This window comes from Lissotriton helveticus, chromosome 3_2, assembly GCF_964261635.1.
Source record: "Lissotriton helveticus chromosome 3_2, aLisHel1.1, whole genome shotgun sequence".
In the NCBI taxonomy this organism is placed as follows: domain Eukaryota; kingdom Metazoa; phylum Chordata; class Amphibia; order Caudata; family Salamandridae; genus Lissotriton; species Lissotriton helveticus.
In genome coordinates, this window is record NC_136062.1 from 220,053,120 (window position 1) to 220,072,757 (window position 19,638).

Here is a 19,638-nt window from a genome sequence, read left to right on the forward strand (position 1 = left end):
AGAAAATTGGGTCCAATAGATGCCCAGCAGAGTGAATGGGTTCTGGAATGTACTGCGTGGTGTCTAGGTTGCCGTTTTGCTAGAAGGGCCATAGAGTTTCGGTTGGTGCAATTTTTTAGCTGAAAGTTAAGGTCTCAAAGGAGAATGAAGGTGCTAGCATTAATGATGAGGGGGGCAACCAAGTCAGTGATGTCGCTGGTGAAATTAGTGAGAGTTCCTGGTGGTCTGTACATGAGGGTTCTGCCAAGAGAGTAGTAAGCTGTGATGAGTATCTTGAATGGGAAGTGTGTCTGGTGGGAGTGTCTGTGTAGGTGGTGCCGCTGATGGTATCTTTGAATATTATGGCGACTCCATCTCCGGGCTTGTGCTAACGGATTTGCCTGGCAATCGTACAGCCAGCGCGGATGGATATAGCGATGTCCAGGGCAAAGCTTGAGTTTAGACATGTTTCCTTGTGGAAGAGCAGGTCCGGAGTGTGGTTGTGCTGTAGTGTAGTTCCTATTATCCCAATAGGCTCTGCGCATTGGAATAATATCTTCAATAGTATAGACCTAGGGCAGAGGTTAACTAGGTCTTCTACCGACGATATTAGACTTAAAGTTTTGTGTTTGCCAGCTAGCTCAGAGTTCACTAGAAACTTTCTCGAATAGGCAAGGAGGATTTTAACCTCCCTGGATAGACAAGAAGGGATTTAGTTTCTGACAATCATAGAACATGACAACTTTGCTCTCCCCTAATCAAGAGTGTATCTCTAGAGTCGTGTGAAAACAATAGACAACTTATTTTACTCAGTCAGTACGTGCATTCTTAGTTTCACCAGTTTGTAGAGAAATAAGAGATGGGCGTGGTTCAATAAAAGATGTTATTTATTGATCAGTCTCTTTTCTCATACAAAAGAAATGAATCGCTATTATTGCAATACTTGTAGTTAAGTAAAGTGCATACAGTAGAGACAGAATTATAAAATAATACTGTAAAAGCATTGATATGGTTTCTGAGCCATATGATACTTTAAAATGGATAAAATAGATACATACATATATACATTTGACTAATCGTACTCAACTTGTGCTTCTAACCACGCCTACCCCAGTGTACCTGACCTAAGCCTAATACGTGGGCGGGAGTAGATAAGTAGCAGTTTAAGTTAAGTTTGTTTTGCCAAGGGACTGACTCGAGAATTCTCTGCAAGGGGTTATTCAGTTCTGTACCTGAGATCTAGAATGATGGAGGGCTGGTATCTCTTATCCCAGGTCTTGATATTCCAGCTGCCTGCGAGGGCTGCTTGGAAGCGCCGGAGCTGGATTTCTCGGCAGGAGAAAGGCAGCGTCTCGTTCTCAGCGCATCAGGAAGGCGGGGCAGCGTCTGTGGGCTTCGCTCTCTGCTGGGCTCCTCAGCACGTCTCGCTGCTCCGATCTCGTCACCACCGCATGTGTTTGCTTAAGGCAATGTCGGTAATATTTATACCTGAAAGGTGCCGAGATTGACGTAAGGATGGACATATATACGTCAATAAGGATGTCATATGAACGGGCTCGTTCGCACATTCTTTTGCTGAAGTTCTCGGTGAAATCAAAACAATGGTTATGGGAATTTCCCAGGTCGCTGTAGGTTTGATTTGTTTTGAGAACTCCGTATGCCTTATCAGGGGCTGGAGGAATATCGCTTGTCTAATTAGATGGCATGCGTTATGACCTAATCAGATAACGCGCTTCTGTGCCGTGGTGTGGCTTAATCAGATAACGGTTTTTGCACCGTTGGATGGCTGCTAGTTAATTATTAACCAAACCAGGGTCAGGAATAGGGGAATCGATACAGTACCTATAGGAATACATCACACCCACTCCACGTAGACTATGTCCATATTTACGAATCTAGGCATAGTGAATATCAGTAGCGTTTGTGTATACCGTACCACCCCAAAAATACATTTATATGCATTCCGGAAATTGGATTTTATAAAATATACGAAACACAATCACATGTACTGTCACGTATACTATATGCACAAGCAGTCTAATAATGCTAAACATATAACGCATATTTCTAAATTCAGCATGAATAAATGCGAAAATCACACATGAAATGGCTCTTAATACAGAAAAAAAAGTGCGAGACCATTTCATCACAATCATAAAGTTATGTATAACAGTGCTAGAGGATAGCGAATGTCTCGTGACTACCTAAAATAGAAATTTAGTTCTCTAAGAATAATGTCTACTTTAAGCAGAAGATAAGTGTCCCAAAAATCGTAAATATTTTGGAATTGGGGAAAAGTTCTTGCAGTCTAAAAAAATGATGAATTTTTTTTTTTTCATATCGCTTTTCTTTAAAAAATTTAAGGCCAAATTCAGGATGTGGGGAACTCCGAGTGCTAATTTGCTCAAAGTTATTCCTGCTGCTCTGGTGAAAACATCATATCATTTAGACTGTTGAAAAAACTGTCAACAGCTTCTTGCGTAAGTTCCACTAATTCGGAAAAAGTTGTTACCATGCATTCATGAGCTTGAGCATGATCGCCTCCATTGATGTTTTGATCAGCATGGCTGACTGAAGGTCGTACCTGATTTATGCTGCTTTCATCTTGTACTTCACTACCCCTCAATCGTAGTGGTGAAGACTCCACGAATGCCGTCATCAGGATTGGTAGCCGCTGGGGACAGCACAATGCATGAGCCGTTACCGGACCCAACAAGGTATCTGCGTCCATTGGCACATCCGATTGTAGTGCCAGACAGGTGTCCAACACGCATTCTTCGCCGCATAGCAAGCATCTTAATACAGGCATAACACAACTTTGCCACATTGGTCTAAATGAAAGAAACCAAGTCATGTTCAGGTCTCTAAGCCGGGATAGTCCAAGGATTTTAGTTTCCCGGTAGCCAATGGCTAGGATCATTTCTTCCCTTGTCGCAGGTGTTTTGTCTGTGACATGGTTTGCCATAGCGAAATAACAGGATCAAAAATAGAATACCCGCTACTAGTCCTAAAAGGAGAGGAAGTCCGCCAAAAATGGAATGGACAAAGTCTGGAAAAATACCCAGGATGGCTTTGAATGGAGTTAAAGCACCTGAAAACACTGCTTTAAATACACTGGAGATACCAGTGGTATCAGAAATATTTAAGATTTCGTTCAGTATTTCTGCGAAATGTATGGGGGAATTAGTTGATAATAATGAATGAATCTCTTCTGTTGTCCTTGCAACTTGGAGATCATACGTTTCTTTTGATGACGTGAGCCTTGTCGGCGTCTGTAGGAGCACAGTCTTCATTCTGCTTAAAGTATCTATTCGAATAGAAGCAATTTTCAAATCGGGCCATAACCTTGCCTCCCTGTCTGCATAGTCGCTGGGGAACAATACATGTTCACAGCACATGACCTTCCTAGTCACAGTTATGAGATAAGGTTTTCCGGGCAGCAAACTACAACATCTGCGATCTACTATTAGAATGTAACTCCTGTTCGAGAGTCTCCTAAAGAATGGTTCTATTCGTGTTGCAGGTGTGCCTAGCTGGTAACATGAAAGGTTATTTGAAGTCCCTTCACAGGCTCCGTGCAAACTAATACCCTGACACAGAAGTGTACCGCTCAGTGATCTTGCACAATTATCGCCACTGAGAAACACTTTCTGGCCTTTATTGCTGACACATTCGTGTGTATCGGGCAAGTTCCATATTGACTTAATGTACCCTTTACCCAACCTTTCATACTGGCCTGCCTGTATATATTTTTGGCAGAATTGAAACTGGAAAGTAGTTATCGGAATATTTATTATTCCATGTATTATCCATTCAATGACAGGTCGTTCTGACATTGTCAATGGTAATCTCTCAAGTTTTTCAATGCTCAGAATTGTATAGTCAGCACCCTTCTGTGCCAAACTGATTTGTTTATCAGTGAGGTTAAAGATATTAAATAATGACGTTGTGTTGATTAAACGCCAAGGCACATAGCCAGAACGCAAATTTTGTAACGTCCAGCCAAGCTGTACAATAGAACGCAATTGGGACTGACCGTGTTGTAACATCAGTAAGTCTTGCGATATTATATCGATTGCTGAAGACACAATGCTGTCCAGAGAATATATTCTGGAGGACAGAGTCATTAACCCATTGTCCACCACAGAAAGTGATTTTTCCAAATTAATACGGTCAATTTCCCGTATTTTTTCTGCTGTCTCAATTTGAGTTACTTTCCAAACTTCGTTATAAGCTGCATATATAGAGGCCGCTATGAAACGTTTTTGACGCTGTTTGCGTGGTCCCAATATGAAATCACGCAAGTCAGCACCTTCTGTAAGTAAAGTTAGGTGTTGCTTAATTTCAGCCAGTGTGGACGTTTGTAGCCATTGAAGGCAGAGCTTGCCAACGCTGTAGGTGGTTACTATCCCTGGATGTTGTCTTTGGGAATATCTAGGGTCTGGCCTAGTCAATGTGAACCCCTGTATTTTGTTCAGGAATCTGTCTTGACAGTTATTTGTATCTGTGGGCCAGATCAACCATTTTTTCCATTCAGGATGTGTTCTGTTTTGGTTTAATATATGGTTTACGTCTATCTCAACATCTATAGAGCTATTACTGTTCACTGTTGGCTTTGGAATAGACGGTTTGTTCAAATCTTTGATTTTGGCTAAGCCAAGACAGGTAGTTTGTTGAATAGTGTCGTTCAAAAATATAATTTGTTCTGGGATCATGCAGGCTCTAAACAATGATTCTATACCTTGTACTTGCCAATCTCTTGTACCCCAAACAGTTTTTGTTTCAATATTATTGTTCCAGAAATCAAACCCAAATGTATTCATTTGTTCAAAGAATGAATCGGAATATATCAATTTTGTGTTTGTAAGCATGGTCTTCATACCTGTCTTATTTGACAATTTGAAATAAAATGTTTCTGCATTACTTGTGTTAAACCCTGAAAAGTATGAATATTTATCATAAAATGTTTTCGAGCTATCTTTTGGAGGAGTAGCACAATGTTTCCATTGGTTATAATTTAAAACATTTCTAGGTTGAGCAGATTTATGTAGATAATGGTTACCATAATGGTTGTAGCAGAACATCTGATCATAATTAGACGAACCCTGCAAATAATCATGTTCTGTGAATTTAGCAGACATAACAAGATCAGACATCATATCATTGATACTTTCAAAGTCCCAATCATCCGCAAATGAGCTTGGTTTTACAAAGTCACTCAATGAGATCTTGAATTGGTGTGGATACTTCAGGATTTCAACCGGACCATAGATTTCATAATCAGTTTTGTCCCATGCTACACCGCCTGGTATAGGATTGGCTGTGAAGTTTACTGAAGAAAGTTCTCTTTTCTCGATGTGTGAAGATGTGTGTGGTTTAAGGACCAAGTTGATTTTCTGGCTTGCTGTGTCCATTTTAGCATATTTCCCTTCAATGAAATGTTCCAAACATAGTACTAGGATGAGCCAAAGAATGAGGATAAATGCACCGAAGGCCACCCAAAATTCAATCCATGGAGAGATCGGATAGGTTTCTTTCAGCTGTTGAAAAAGTTCCTTAGCTTTGTCTTTAAAAGTTTTTGCTGATGACTGTTTCTTTGCTTCACTCAGGTCTTCAGATGAATCATCGAAGTTGATGAAGTAGCCGGATGCTGTTCTGTCAATTGTTCCAATTGTTTTTGGATTTTGCTTTGTTTCATTAGCAAAGTCTGCAGTTACATCATCATAGGTTGTTGTTTCTTGATGAAACGTTTTAATTTGGGTTTTAAGAGGTTCAAGTTCCATTGCTTTGTTGCATAGTCCTTGTTGATTCACTGTAGTTTTTCCAAATGTGATCAGTCTTCCAGTTTGAGCCTCTGTATTCGTAGCAAACATTGGTGTTCTGCTACTTCTTGGGAGTCCACTTGGCCTACTGTTTGTTATCGGCCACATGATTGTGGTTTAACCAGGTCGATGGATACAACTCGGTTCTCCTTTTTACCAGCAAGGGGCGGTAGTACTACTGATCTTGTCCCGTTGATAGACAAGACAGGAACTGCTTTTCTGTAAGAAGGCCCAAATTCCTTCTTTACCGCGATCTTTTCTCTGACTAGATCCCCGACTTTTGGAATCCAGACAGGCCTTGCTGGGACAGGTGGTTTCTCTTCAGTGGTTGTTGGCTGTTGTTTCAACTTTATGTTGCTCAGGTCTTTTCTTGTTTCATTTAAGTCCTGCAAAATAGCCAAACGATCTTTGATATCAAAGCTTTTGTCTTTAACCACTGAAGTCTGACTATCAAGATCTTGGATCATCATTCTAGTCCCGAACAATAGTTCGTACGGACTGAACCCTTTCAGAGAATTCCTTGGCAGGTTATTTAGACTACGTTGGACACTTATTAGATGTTTGACCCACCCAGCTCCCGAACCTAATACCTTTTCCGTTATAGATTGCTTTATGTCTTGGTTTTTTCTTTACACCATCCCGTATCCCTCAGGAAGGAAGTGAGAAGAATCCCGCTATGCAATGCTCATTTGGCCATGCTTCCCCATAAGCTTGAGGGCTAAAGGGAATACATTAGTCAAAACGGAGCATGCTCCTAGCGTATATGCCATTATAGACTCGCAAATCTTTTTATAACAGTCCAGACGTCAGCCGAGCGCTGGGGTCTACATCATAAGTGAAAATTAGTCTTTTTATGTTAATATAACGCTTTTTCGTGATGGGTACTTTCTTATTGTTGTTGTTTTTCTGGAGCGAAGTGCCATGGTAATAGTCCTCCTCGCTCGCCACTGCGATCTCTATTGCAGTCTGGGCAGTTTTTTACAAAAATGTGATGATGCAGGCTCATGCCTGGCCACCAGTACACTGATTGTAATTCTTCCAGAGAATCTTTTTGCTTAAGATGTCTGAGACCCTCACCCATATGTGCGTCTGCTATTAACAAGCCTCTCCTGTCCGTGTTTGGAATTACTCTATCCCCCACTCCAGGGATTCGAGCAAAAGGAACGGAGTTTGCATCGATTATGTATGTATAATTGAGTGGATAATTGATCGGTAGCGCTGAGCAGTCGCCTTTTGATGACGTTTTTACTGCCAGCAATGTTTCACCGTCAATGTGTTTTACTGCACGCTTTTTTGTAGCTACGGAAGCCGATTTAGTTGCTACCGCCGTGGCTGTCTCAGCCAATGAATTCCCTGCAACGTGAACGCCATCACGCTGATGACTCAGTGAGTGTATCACGTGATTTTTTGGTAGTTCTTTCTGTAAAAGAGCTACTTGTTCCCAATGCAATTTTTGCTTTATTGTTGCACCTGTTTCATCTTTGTAACCGTTTTGAATCCATTTCTGTAAATCGTTATTGTATGATTTGACGCAGTAATACGAATCGCACACTATGAGTGTCAGGAATTCGCGATCGGCATTATCTAGCGCCATTTTTAACGCTATTATTTCAGTTTGTTGTTCTGAATTATTTTCCACTGAGTGTGTTTTTGTAAGTAGAGGCCTTAATTTACCTCCGCGCCACACTTCTTTTACAATTTCGCATGTGGCCTTGTAAGCCAGCTCTCCCCAAACTGAGGGTTGAGCATGCCCGTCAGTATGTATTACACAGGCGTACTGTCGTAAAGGCAGAATGTCGATTGGCAGAGGGTATTCTCTCTCATATTCTAGATGTTTTAATTCTTTCATTTCTGGGTCAAAATAGTATTTTACTTTGTCTGTAGCAACAGAATTTACCCAATGTATCCATTTTGGATTTAGTGCAGTTGTCGGTAAGTTACATGGTGTTGTTAATGCCTCAAAAGCTGATTCTGCTGTTCTGACTGTAACCTGTCTACCGTCTGCTTGGTATTTTTCTTTTGCTACAGCCGTTTGAACCGCATGAACAATGTTTTCCTTAATGCTGAACCTTTTTTCAGCTTCTGTGTACAAGTGTGATTTGTATGCTATTGGTACCTTCTCTCCCTCATTAGAGGTCTGGTATGTGAATCCGCATCTTCCTGGGATGACTCGAATCACAAGGTTGCGTGTGTTGTCACGTGTTTGTAATTTTGTTTTAACTAACATATCTGTTTGTAAAGATCTCAAAATTTCTGTGTGTTTTTGAGTCCAATTGATTCTTTTAAAATCTGGTTTTATTAGATCATAGAGAGGTTTAATTCTCTCTGCATAATTTATAATGTAAGTTCTTCCGAAATTTAGGAAGCTTAGAATTGATTGTAAGTTTTTTAGTGTTCTGGGTGCTTGGATTACAGCACATTTCTCTAGGAAATTGTCAGCCAGGCTTTTGCCTTCTCTTGATAGTTCATATCCTAAAAACAGGACTGTTAGATGGGCAATTCTTGACTTTTTAAAGTTGAATTTGTAACCCTCTGCTGCGAACCCAAGTATTATGGTGTTCACTCTCTTCAAGTGAGTATCCAAGTCATCGTCTGTTAGATAGATGTCGTCGACATAAGATAATGCCTCGTCATCATAGGTTTGTAGTAACTCTGTTACCCTCGCTGAGAATAATCCTGGGCTGTTCTTGAACCCCTGGGGCAAAATTCTTTTGCGTGCCATTTATTGAGAACGCCGTCAAATATCTGCTCTCTGGTGCTATATTTTGACAAAAGAATCCATTAGAAATGTCTAAGGTTGTTTTGTATTTTTTGCGCACTATGTTATTCATTAGTGCAGCACTGTGCGAGTTTTGTACTGCAAATGTTTTGCAACATGAGTTAAGGTGTCTGTAGTCCAAAACAAGACAATATGAATTGTCTGGCTTGGAGACAGGAAACAAAGGGTTGTTCATTTGTGAGGTGCAAGTTTCAATCACCCCCTGGTATTCAAGTTGATCTAGGATCTCTTTTACCTGTTTTTTAGCTTCTTGCTTAATCGGGTACTGCCTCTGTGCAGTAGGTTGTGATTTTAACTGGATTTTGTGAGGAGGAGAGTCCTCATCCCATCCCACATGATTTTTATATAAGGCAGGGGCTTGAGCTACTGCCCACTTTCTTGCAAGTGTATATTTTTTATGAATTGGAATATTGTTTGAGAAGGCAGGCATAATTATTTCTTCGCCATGTGGGCACTCCCTGACAAACTCTGGAGGCCAGTCTTGTTCAGCTAGAAGGATGTCATAGCCCTTGGACAGATTATCCCAAAATAGTCCCCATATTTTTCTAGTCTTATCCCCCTCTATACGCAATGTTATTTCATATATTTTATGAGGTTTGCTAACTCTGGTATCTGCAGTTTCCACCTGAATGTATTCATTCGTGTCCACTGTCTCCAGATGATTCATAAGGACTTTGCGAGCTATGCTCACTTCTGCTGCGCTGTCTAGCATTGTCTGAGCCCATTCTCCGTTTTTCAGCTGTGTCCTCAGTATTCTCGGCATTGTTGATTACTTTAATACTGGCTACCTTCTTTTTTGGAAATTGTAATTTTTTATTCAGATGAGCAGGTTCTTTGTCTTTGGACTTGACGTGCTCTTCCCTTTGTTCTGATCGTCCTCTTCTTTCCGATTTCTGCGAGGAAGTCTGAAAAGATTTAGAGGGACGTGTATCAATATCTTGATATCTATCAGGTTTCTTTATATTATCCCTATTTCTAAGGTTGTATTTTTTCACAGAGGGCTCACGTTGGGGAGACTTGCGTCCTTGGTCGGGAGATCTTTCTCTCTGCCAAGGAGACCTTCCTCTGGACTGGAATCTTTTTTCTTTAGGATTGGATTGTTTATTTCCATCCCAGCTCTTTTTTTGATTGTTTAAATTATTTTTTATAAATACCTTTTCAGGACTTTCAACTAGTTGGGGTTTCACTGGTATTCCACCCAAACTATCTCTTCCTAGTTCTCCATAGGATTTTTCTATGATTCTGGCAATTTCAGATGGTTGGTCTGCTATATTTGTCTCTTTTAACCTCTGGCGAATCGCCACATTTGCTGCTTCTCCCTTTATGTTGGCTAATAATATTGCCGAGACCTGCTTGAAATCTTTCAGTAATTTCATACCGAGAGTTAAGGCGGGTTCTGGACCGTATTCATCTTGAATCTGTTTTAACACATCTGGTATTACTGACATGGATGGTACACCATGTGTTTTTGTGTAAATGGAAGCAAAGACTGTTCCCCAAGTGTCACAGTCCTCCACATGTGGTGCGATTCCCATTGGAAGACAGATAGTCAGAATCCTATGTTTCTCAACAGGGGTGGTATCTGGAAACACCGCCTCTATTTGAGTGATTTTTTGTGCTAGCCAGAAAGGAATTTGTTCCTGTTTTGCGGGTACTTTACCTAGACAGGACTGTATGTTCTGTGGTGTAATTTTATTTGTGTTCCCCTGATGACTGGTCAGCTGTGGAATTTTAATTGCTGGTTGGATTGTTGAAGTCCGCATTACATATTGGACTAATTGTCTATGTATTTTTATTAATTGTTTTAGCTGTGTTAAAAGCTCTGGTGCAGGCATTTCTTCAATGTCTGGATGTGGTGTGTATCCGGCTAGGACCGGCCACGTTGCTCCTGGTCTACTTAGTGGACCGAGCCTGGTGATGTGATTATTATGTTTTAGGGCGCCATGAAACAAGAGCAGGTGCTCTTGGAATTTGAGTGGTATTTCCACTTCCTCAAAAGGAGTGTACTCATTAGGAAGGTTCCTCTATTTTGTAATAGTGGAAGTCCTTTGTTACAGCGTTTGCTGCTGGAAAGTTTATCCATGAATAGAATACCTCTGTCTGCCGATATTCGTGTGCCTCAATTACGAATATGACTGTACCACCTCTTGGTGTCAGTCCATTTTCTATAAGTTTTAAGGTTATAGATTTCCTTATGTTGACCGGGATGAGTATTGCATTTGGGTCATTTTCCAGCAGAGTATTGTCTGCTTCTAGGAGTTCAGCTGCTAGTCTAGCTGTCTCCCTTTCTTCTTCAGTGTCTGACATACTATTGTCAAGAAGATTATTTTATTTATTTGCAGATCAGGTTTCTATGGAAACAAAGATTATATGCACAATATTTTGGAACAGTGTATCCTTCAACGTTGAATAAACCAAGAACCATACATAGGAGTTTCCTCCTGCGAGGTTTGGCGGATATGACCTTTCACCCACTCCAGACGTCTTTGGAGTATTATGGGAAAAAAGGGGTCTGTGTGAAAAAGCACGACTGAGTTACTCTAATGTCTTGCGTTAGTTTTATCGCCTATCCAAACGTTGGGCGCCATGTAGTGTAGTTCCTATTATCCCAATAGGCTCTGCGCATTGGAATAATATCTTCAATAGTATAGACCTAGGGCAGAGGTTAACTAGGTCTTCTACCGACGATATTAGACTTAAAGTTTTGTGTTTGCCAGCTAGCTCAGAGTTCACTAGAAACTTTCTCGAATAGGCAAGGAGGATTTTAACCTCCCTGGATAGACAAGAAGGGATTTAGTTTCTGACAATCATAGAACATGACAACTTTGCTCTCCCCTAATCAAGAGTGTATCTCTAGAGTCGTGTGAAAACAATAGACAACTTATTTTACTCAGTCAGTACGTGCATTCTTAGTTTCACCAGTTTGTAGAGAAATAAGAGATGGGCGTGGTTCAATAAAAGATGTTATTTATTGATCAGTCTCTTTTCTCATACAAAAGAAATGAATCGCTATTATTGCAATACTTGTAGTTAAGTAAAGTGCATACAGTAGAGACAGAATTATAAAATAATACTGTAAAAGCATTGATATGGTTTCTGAGCCATATGATACTTTAAAATGGATAAAATAGATACATACATATATACATTTGACTAATCGTACTCAACTGGTGCTTCTAACCACGCCTACCCCAGTGTACCTGACCTAAGCCTAATACGTGGGCGGGAGTAGATAAGTAGCAGTTTAAGTTAAGTTTGTTTTGCCAAGGGACTGACTCGAGAATTCTCTGCAAGGGGTTATTCAGTTCTGTACCTGAGATCTAGAATGATGGAGGGCTGGTATCTCTTATCCCAGGTCTTGATATTCCAGCTGCCTGCGAGGGCTGCTTGGAAGCGCCGGAGCTGGATTTCTCGGCAGGAGAAAGGCAGCGTCTCGTTCTCAGCGCGTCAGGAAGGCGGGGCAGCGTCTGTGGGCTTCGCTCTCTGCTGGGCTCCTCAGCACGTCTCGCTGCTCCGATCTCGTCACCACCGCATGTGTTTGCTTAAGGCAATGTCGGTAATATTTATACCTGAAAGGTGCCGAGATTGACGTAAGGATGGACATATATACGTCAATAAGGATGTCATATGAACGGGCTCGTTCGCACATTCTTTTGCTGAAGTTCTCGGTGAAATCAAAACAATGGTTATGGGAATTTCCCAGGTCGCTGTAGGTTTGATTTGTTTTGAGAACTCCGTATGCCTTATCAGGGGCTGGAGGAATATCGCTTGTCTAATTAGATGGCATGCGTTATGACCTAATCAGATAACGCGCTTCTGTGCCGTGGTGTGGCTTAATCAGATAACGGTTTTTGCACCGTTGGATGGCTGCTAGTTAATTATTAACCAAACCAGGGTCAGGAATAGGGGAATCGATACAGTACCTATAGGAATACATCACACCCACTCCACGTAGACTATGTCCATATTTACGAATCTAGGCATAGTGAATATCAGTAGCGTTTGTGTATACCGTACCACCCCAAAAATACATTTATATGCATTCCGGAAATTGGATTTTATAAAATATACGAAACACAATCACATGTACTGTCACGTATACTATATGCACAAGCAGTCTAATAATGCTAAACATATAACGCATATTTCTAAATTCAGCATGAATAAATGCGAAAATCACACATGAAATGGCTCTTAATACAGAAAAAAAAGTGCGAGACCATTTCATCACAATCATAAAGTTATGTATAACAGTGCTAGAGGATAGCGAATGTCTCGTGACTACCTAAAATAGAAATTTAGTTCTCTAAGAATAATGTCTACTTTAAGCAGAAGATAAGTGTCCCAAAAATCGTAAATATTTTGGAATTGGGGAAAAGTTCTTGCAGTCTAAAAAAATGATGAATTTTTTTTTTTTCATATCGCTTTTCTTTAAAAAATTTAAGGCCAAATTCAGGATGTGGGGAACTCCGAGTGCTAATTTGCTCAAAGTTATTCCTGCTGCTCTGGTGAAAACATCATATCATTTAGACTGTTGAAAAAACTGTCAACAGCTTCTTGCGTAAGTTCCACTAATTCGGAAAAAGTTGTTACCATGCATTCATGAGCTTGAGCATGATCGCCTCCATTGATGTTTTGATCAGCATGGCTGACTGAAGGTCGTACCTGATTTATGCTGCTTTCATCTTGTACTTCACTACCCCTCAATCGTAGTGGTGAAGACTCCACGAATGCCGTCATCAGGATTGGTAGCCGCTGGGGACAGCACAATGCATGAGCCGTTACCGGACCCAACAAGGTATCTGCGTCCATTGGCACATCCGATTGTAGTGCCAGACAGGTGTCCAACACGCATTCTTCGCCGCATAGCAAGCATCTTAATACAGGCATAACACAACTTTGCCACATTGGTCTAAATGAAAGAAACCAAGTCATGTTCAGGTCTCTAAGCCGGGATAGTCCAAGGATTTTAGTTTCCCGGTAGCCAATGGCTAGGATCATTTCTTCCCTTGTCGCAGGTGTTTTGTCTGTGACATGGTTTGCCATAGCGAAATAACAGGATCAAAAATAGAATACCCGCTACTAGTCCTAAAAGGAGAGGAAGTCCGCCAAAAATGGAATGGACAAAGTCTGGAAAAATACCCAGGATGGCTTTGAATGGAGTTAAAGCACCTGAAAACACTGCTTTAAATACACTGGAGATACCAGTGGTATCAGAAATATTTAAGATTTCGTTCAGTATCTCTGCGAAATGTATGGGGGAATTAGTTGATAATAATGAATGAATCTCTTCTGTTGTCCTTGCAACTTGGAGATCATACGTTTCTTTTGATGACGTGAGCCTTGTCGGCGTCTGTAGGAGCACAGTCTTCATTCTGCTTAAAGTATCTATTCGAATAGAAGCAATTTTCAAATCGGGCCATAACCTTGCCTCCCTGTCTGCATAGTCGCTGGGGAACAATACATGTTCACAGCACATGACCTTCCTAGTCACAGTTATGAGATAAGGTTTTCCGGGCAGCAAACTACAACATCTGCGATCTACTATTAGAATGTAACTCCTGTTCGAGAGTCTCCTAAAGAATGGTTCTATTCGTGTTGCAGGTGTGCCTAGCTGGTAACATGAAAGGTTATTTGAAGTCCCTTCACAGGCTCCGTGCAAACTAATACCCTGACACAGAAGTGTACCGCTCAGTGATCTTGCACAATTATCGCCACTGAGAAACACTTTCTGGCCTTTATTGCTGACACATTCGTGTGTATCGGGCAAGTTCCATATTGACTTAATGTACCCTTTACCCAACCTTTCATACTGGCCTGCCTGTATATATTTTTGGCAGAATTGAAACTGGAAAGTAGTTATCGGAATATTTATTATTCCATGTATTATCCATTCAATGACAGGTCGTTCTGACATTGTCAATGGTAATCTCTCAAGTTTTTCAATGCTCAGAATTGTATAGTCAGCACCCTTCTGTGCCAAACTGATTTGTTTATCAGTGAGGTTAAAGATATTAAATAATGACGTTGTGTTGATTAAACGCCAAGGCACATAGCCAGAACGCTAATTTTGTAACGTCCAGCCAAGCTGTACAATAGAACGCAATTGGGACTGACCGTGTTGTAACATCAGTAAGTCTTGCGATATTATATCGATTGCTGAAGACACAATGCTGTCCAGAGAATATATTCTGGAGGACAGAGTCATTAACCCATTGTCCACCACAGAAAGTGATTTTTCCAAATTAATACGGTCAATTTCCCGTATTTTTTCTGCTGTCTCAATTTGAGTTACTTTCCAAACTTCGTTATAAGCTGCATATATAGAGGCCGCTATGAAACGTTTTTGACGCTGTTTGCGTGGTCCCAATATGAAATCACGCAAGTCAGCACCTTCTGTAAGTAAAGTTAGGTGTTGCTTAATTTCAGCCAGTGTGGACGTTTGTAGCCATTGAAGGCAGAGCTTGCCAACGCTGTAGGTGGTTACTATCCCTGGATGTTGTCTTTGGGAATATCTAGGGTCTGGCCTAGTCAATGTGAACCCCTGTATTTTGTTCAGGAATCTGTCTTGACAGTTATTTGTATCTGTGGGCCAGATCAACCATTTTTTCCATTCAGGATGTGTTCTGTTTTGGTTTAATATATGGTTTACGTCTATCTCAACATCTATAGAGCTATTACTGTTCACTGTTGGCTTTGGAATAGACGGTTTGTTCAAATCTTTGATTTTGGCTAAGCCAAGACAGGTAGTTTGTTGAATAGTGTCGTTCAAAAATATAATTTGTTCTGGGATCATGCAGGCTCTAAACAATGATTCTATACCTTGTACTTGCCAATCTCTTGTACCCCAAACAGTTTTTGTTTCAATATTATTGTTCCAGAAATCAAACCCAAATGTATTCATTTGTTCAAAGAATGAATCGGAATATATCAATTTTGTGTTTGTAAGCATGGTCTTCATACCTGTCTTATTTGACAATTTGAAATAAAATGTTTCTGCATTACTTGTGTTAAACCCTGAAAAGTATGAATATTTATCATAAAATGTTTTCGAGCTATCTTTTGGAGGAGTAGCACAATGTTCCCATTGGTTATAATTTAAAACATTTCTAGGTTGAGCAGATTTATGTAGATAATGGTTACCATAATGGTTGTAGCAGAACATCTGATCATAATTAGACGAACCCTGCAAATAATCATGTTCTGTGAATTTAGCAGACATAACAAGATCAGACATCATATCATTGATACTTTCAAAGTCCCAATCATCCGCAAATGAGCTTGGTTTTACAAAGTCACTCAATGAGATCTTGAATTGGTGTGGATACTTCAGGATTTCAACCGGACCATAGATTTCATAATCAGTTTTGTCCCATGCTACACCGCCTGGTATAGGATTGGCTGTGAAGTTTACTGAAGAAAGTTCTCTTTTCTCGATGTGTGAAGATGTGTGTGGTTTAAGGACCAAGTTGATTTTCTGGCTTGCTGTGTCCATTTTAGCATATTTCCCTTCAATGAAATGTTCCAAACATAGTACTAGGATGAGCCAAAGAATGAGGATAAATGCACCGAAGGCCACCCAAAATTCAATCCATGGAGAGATCGGATAGGTTTCTTTCAGCTGTTGAAAAAGTTCCTTAGCTTTGTCTTTAAAAGTTTTTGCTGATGGCTGTTTCTTTGCTTCACTCAGGTCTTCAGATGAATCATCGAAGTTGATGAAGTAGCCGGATGCTGTTCTGTCAATTGTTCCAATTGTTTTTGGATTTTGCTTTGTTTCATTAGCAAAGTCTGCAGTTACATCATCATAGGTTGTTGTTTCTTGATGAAACGTTTTAATTTGGGTTTTAAGAGGTTCAAGTTCCATTGCTTTGTTGCATAGTCCTTGTTGATTCACTGTAGTTTTTCCAAATGTGATCAGTCTTCCAGTTTGAGCCTCTGTATTCGTAGCAAACATTGGTGTTCTGCTACTTCTTGGGAGTCCACTTGGCCTACTGTTTGTTATCGGCCACATGATTGTGGTTTAACCAGGTCGATGGATACAACTCGGTTCTCCTTTTTACCAGCAAGGGGCGGTAGTACTACTGATCTTGTCCCGTTGATAGACAAGACAGGAACTGCTTTTCTGTAAGAAGGCCCAAATTCCTTCTTTACCGCGATCTTTTCTCTGACTAGATCCCCGACTTTTGGAATCCAGACAGGCCTTGCTGGGACAGGTGGTTTCTCTTCAGTGGTTGTTGGCTGTTGTTTCAACTTTATGTTGCTCAGGTCTTTTCTTGTTTCATTTAAGTCCTGCAAAATAGCCAAACGATCTTTGATATCAAAGCTTTTGTCTTTAACCACTGAAGTCTGACTATCAAGATCTTGGATCATCATTCTAGTCCCGAACAATAGTTCGTACGGACTGAACCCTTTCAGAGAATTCCTTGGCAGGTTATTTAGACTACGTTGGACACTTATTAGATGTTTGACCCACCCAGCTCCCGAACCTAATACCTTTTCCGTTATAGATTGCTTTATGTCTTGGTTTTTTCTTTACACCATCCCGTATCCCTCAGGAAGGAAGTGAGAAGAATCCCGCTATGCAATGCTCATTTGGCCATGCTTCCCCATAAGCTTGAGGGCTAAAGGGAATACATTAGTCAAAACGGAGCATGCTCCTAGCGTATATGCCATTATAGACTCGCAAATCTTTTTATAACAGTCCAGACGTCAGCCGAGCGCTGGGGTCTACATCATAAGTGAAAATTAGTCTTTTTATGTTAATATAACGCTTTTTCGTGATGGGTACTTTCTTATTGTTGTTGTTTTTCTGGAGCAAAGTGCCATGGTAATAGTCCTCCTCGCTCGCCACTGCGATCTCTATTGCAGTCTGGGCAGTTTTTTACAAAAATGTGATGATGCAGGCTCATGCCTGGCCACCAGTACACTGATTGTAATTCTTCCAGAGAATCTTTTTGCTTAAGATGTCTGAGACCCTCACCCATATGTGCGTCTGCTATTAACAAGCCTCTCCTGTCCGTGTTTGGAATTACTCTATCCCCCACTCCAGGGATTCGAGCAAAAGGAACGGAGTTTGCATCGATTATGTATGTATAATTGAGTGGATAATTGATCGGTAGCGCTGAGCAGTCGCCTTTTGATGACGTTTTTACTGCCAGCAATGTTTCACCGTCAATGTGTTTTACTGCACGCTTTTTTGTAGCTACGGAAGCCGATTTAGTTGCTACCGCCGTGGCTGTCTCAGCCAATGAATTCCCTGCAACGTGAACGCCATCACGCTGATGACTCAGTGAGTGTATCACGTGATTTTTTGGTAGTTCTTTCTGTAAAAGAGCTACTTGTTCCCAATGCAATTTTTGCTTTATTGTTGCACCTGTTTCATCTTTGTAACCGTTTTGAATCCATTTCTGTAAATCGTTATTGTATGATTTGACGCAGTAATACGAATCGCACACTATGAGTGTCAGGAATTCGCGATCGGCATTATCTAGCGCCATTTTTAACGCTATTATTTCAGTTTGTTGTTCTGAATTATTTTCCACTGAGTGTGTTTTTGTAAGTAGAGGCCTTAATTTACCTCCGCGCCACACTTCTTTTACAATTTCGCATGTGGCCTTGTAAGCCAGCTCTCCCCAAACTGAGGGTTGAGCATGCCCGTCAGTATGTATTACACAGGCGTACTGTCGTAAAGGCAGAATGTCGATTGGCAGAGGGTATTCTCTCTCATATTCTAGATGTTTTAATTCTTTCATTTCTGGGTCAAAATAGTATTTTACTTTGTCTGTAGCAACAGAATTTACCCAATGTATCCATTTTGGATTTAGTGCAGTTGTCGGTAAGTTACATGGTGTTGTTAATGCCTCAAAAGCTGATTCTGCTGTTCTGACTGTAACCTGTCTACCGTCTGCTTGGTATTTTTCTTTTGCTACAGCCGTTTGAACCGCATGAACAATGTTTTCCTTAATGCTGAACCTTTTTTCAGCTTCTGTGTACAAGTGTGATTTGTATGCTATTGGTACCTTCTCTCCCTCATTAGAGGTCTGGTATGTGAATCCGCATCTTCCTGGGATGACTCGAATCACAAGGTTGCGTGTGTTGTCACGTGTTTGTAATTTTGTTTTAACTAACATATCTGTTTGTAAAGATCTCAAAATTTCTGTGTGTTTTTGAGTCCAATTGATTCTTTTAAAATCTGGTTTTATTAGATCATAGAGAGGTTTAATTCTCTCTGCATAATTTATAATGTAAGTTCTTCCGAAATTTAGGAAGCTTAGAATTGATTGTAAGTTTTTTAGTGTTCTGGGTGCTTGGATTACAGCACATTTCTCTAGGAAATTGTCAGCCAGGCTTTTGCCTTCTCTTGATAGTTCATATCCTAAAAACAGGACTGTTAGATGGGCAATTCTTGACTTTTTAAAGTTGAATTTGTAACCCTCTGCTGCGAACCCAAGTATTATGGTGTTCACTCTCTTCAAGTGAGTATCCAAGTCATCGTCTGTTAGATAGATGTCGTCGACATAAGATAATGCCTCGTCATCATAGGTTTGTAGTAACTCTGTTACCCTCGCTGAGAATAATCCTGGGCTGTTCTTGAACCCCTGGGGCAAAATTCTTTTGCGTGCCATTTATTGAGAACGCCGTCAAATATCTGCTCTCTGGTGCTATATTTTGACAAAAGAATCCATTAGAAATGTCTAAGGTTGTTTTGTATTTTTTGCGCACTATGTTATTCATTAGTGCAGCACTGTGCGAGTTTTGTACTGCAAATGTTTTGCAACATGAGTTAAGGTGTCTGTAGTCCAAAACAAGACAATATGAATTGTCTGGCTTGGAGACAGGAAACAAAGGGTTGTTCATTTGTGAGGTGCAAGTTTCAATCACCCCCTGGTATTCAAGTTGATCTAGGATCTCTTTTACCTGTTTTTTAGCTTCTTGCTTAATCGGGTACTGCCTCTGTGCAGTAGGTTGTGATTTTAACTGGATTTTGTGAGGAGGAGAGTCCTCATCCCATCCCACATGATTTTTATATAAGGCAGGGGCTTGAGCTACTGCCCACTT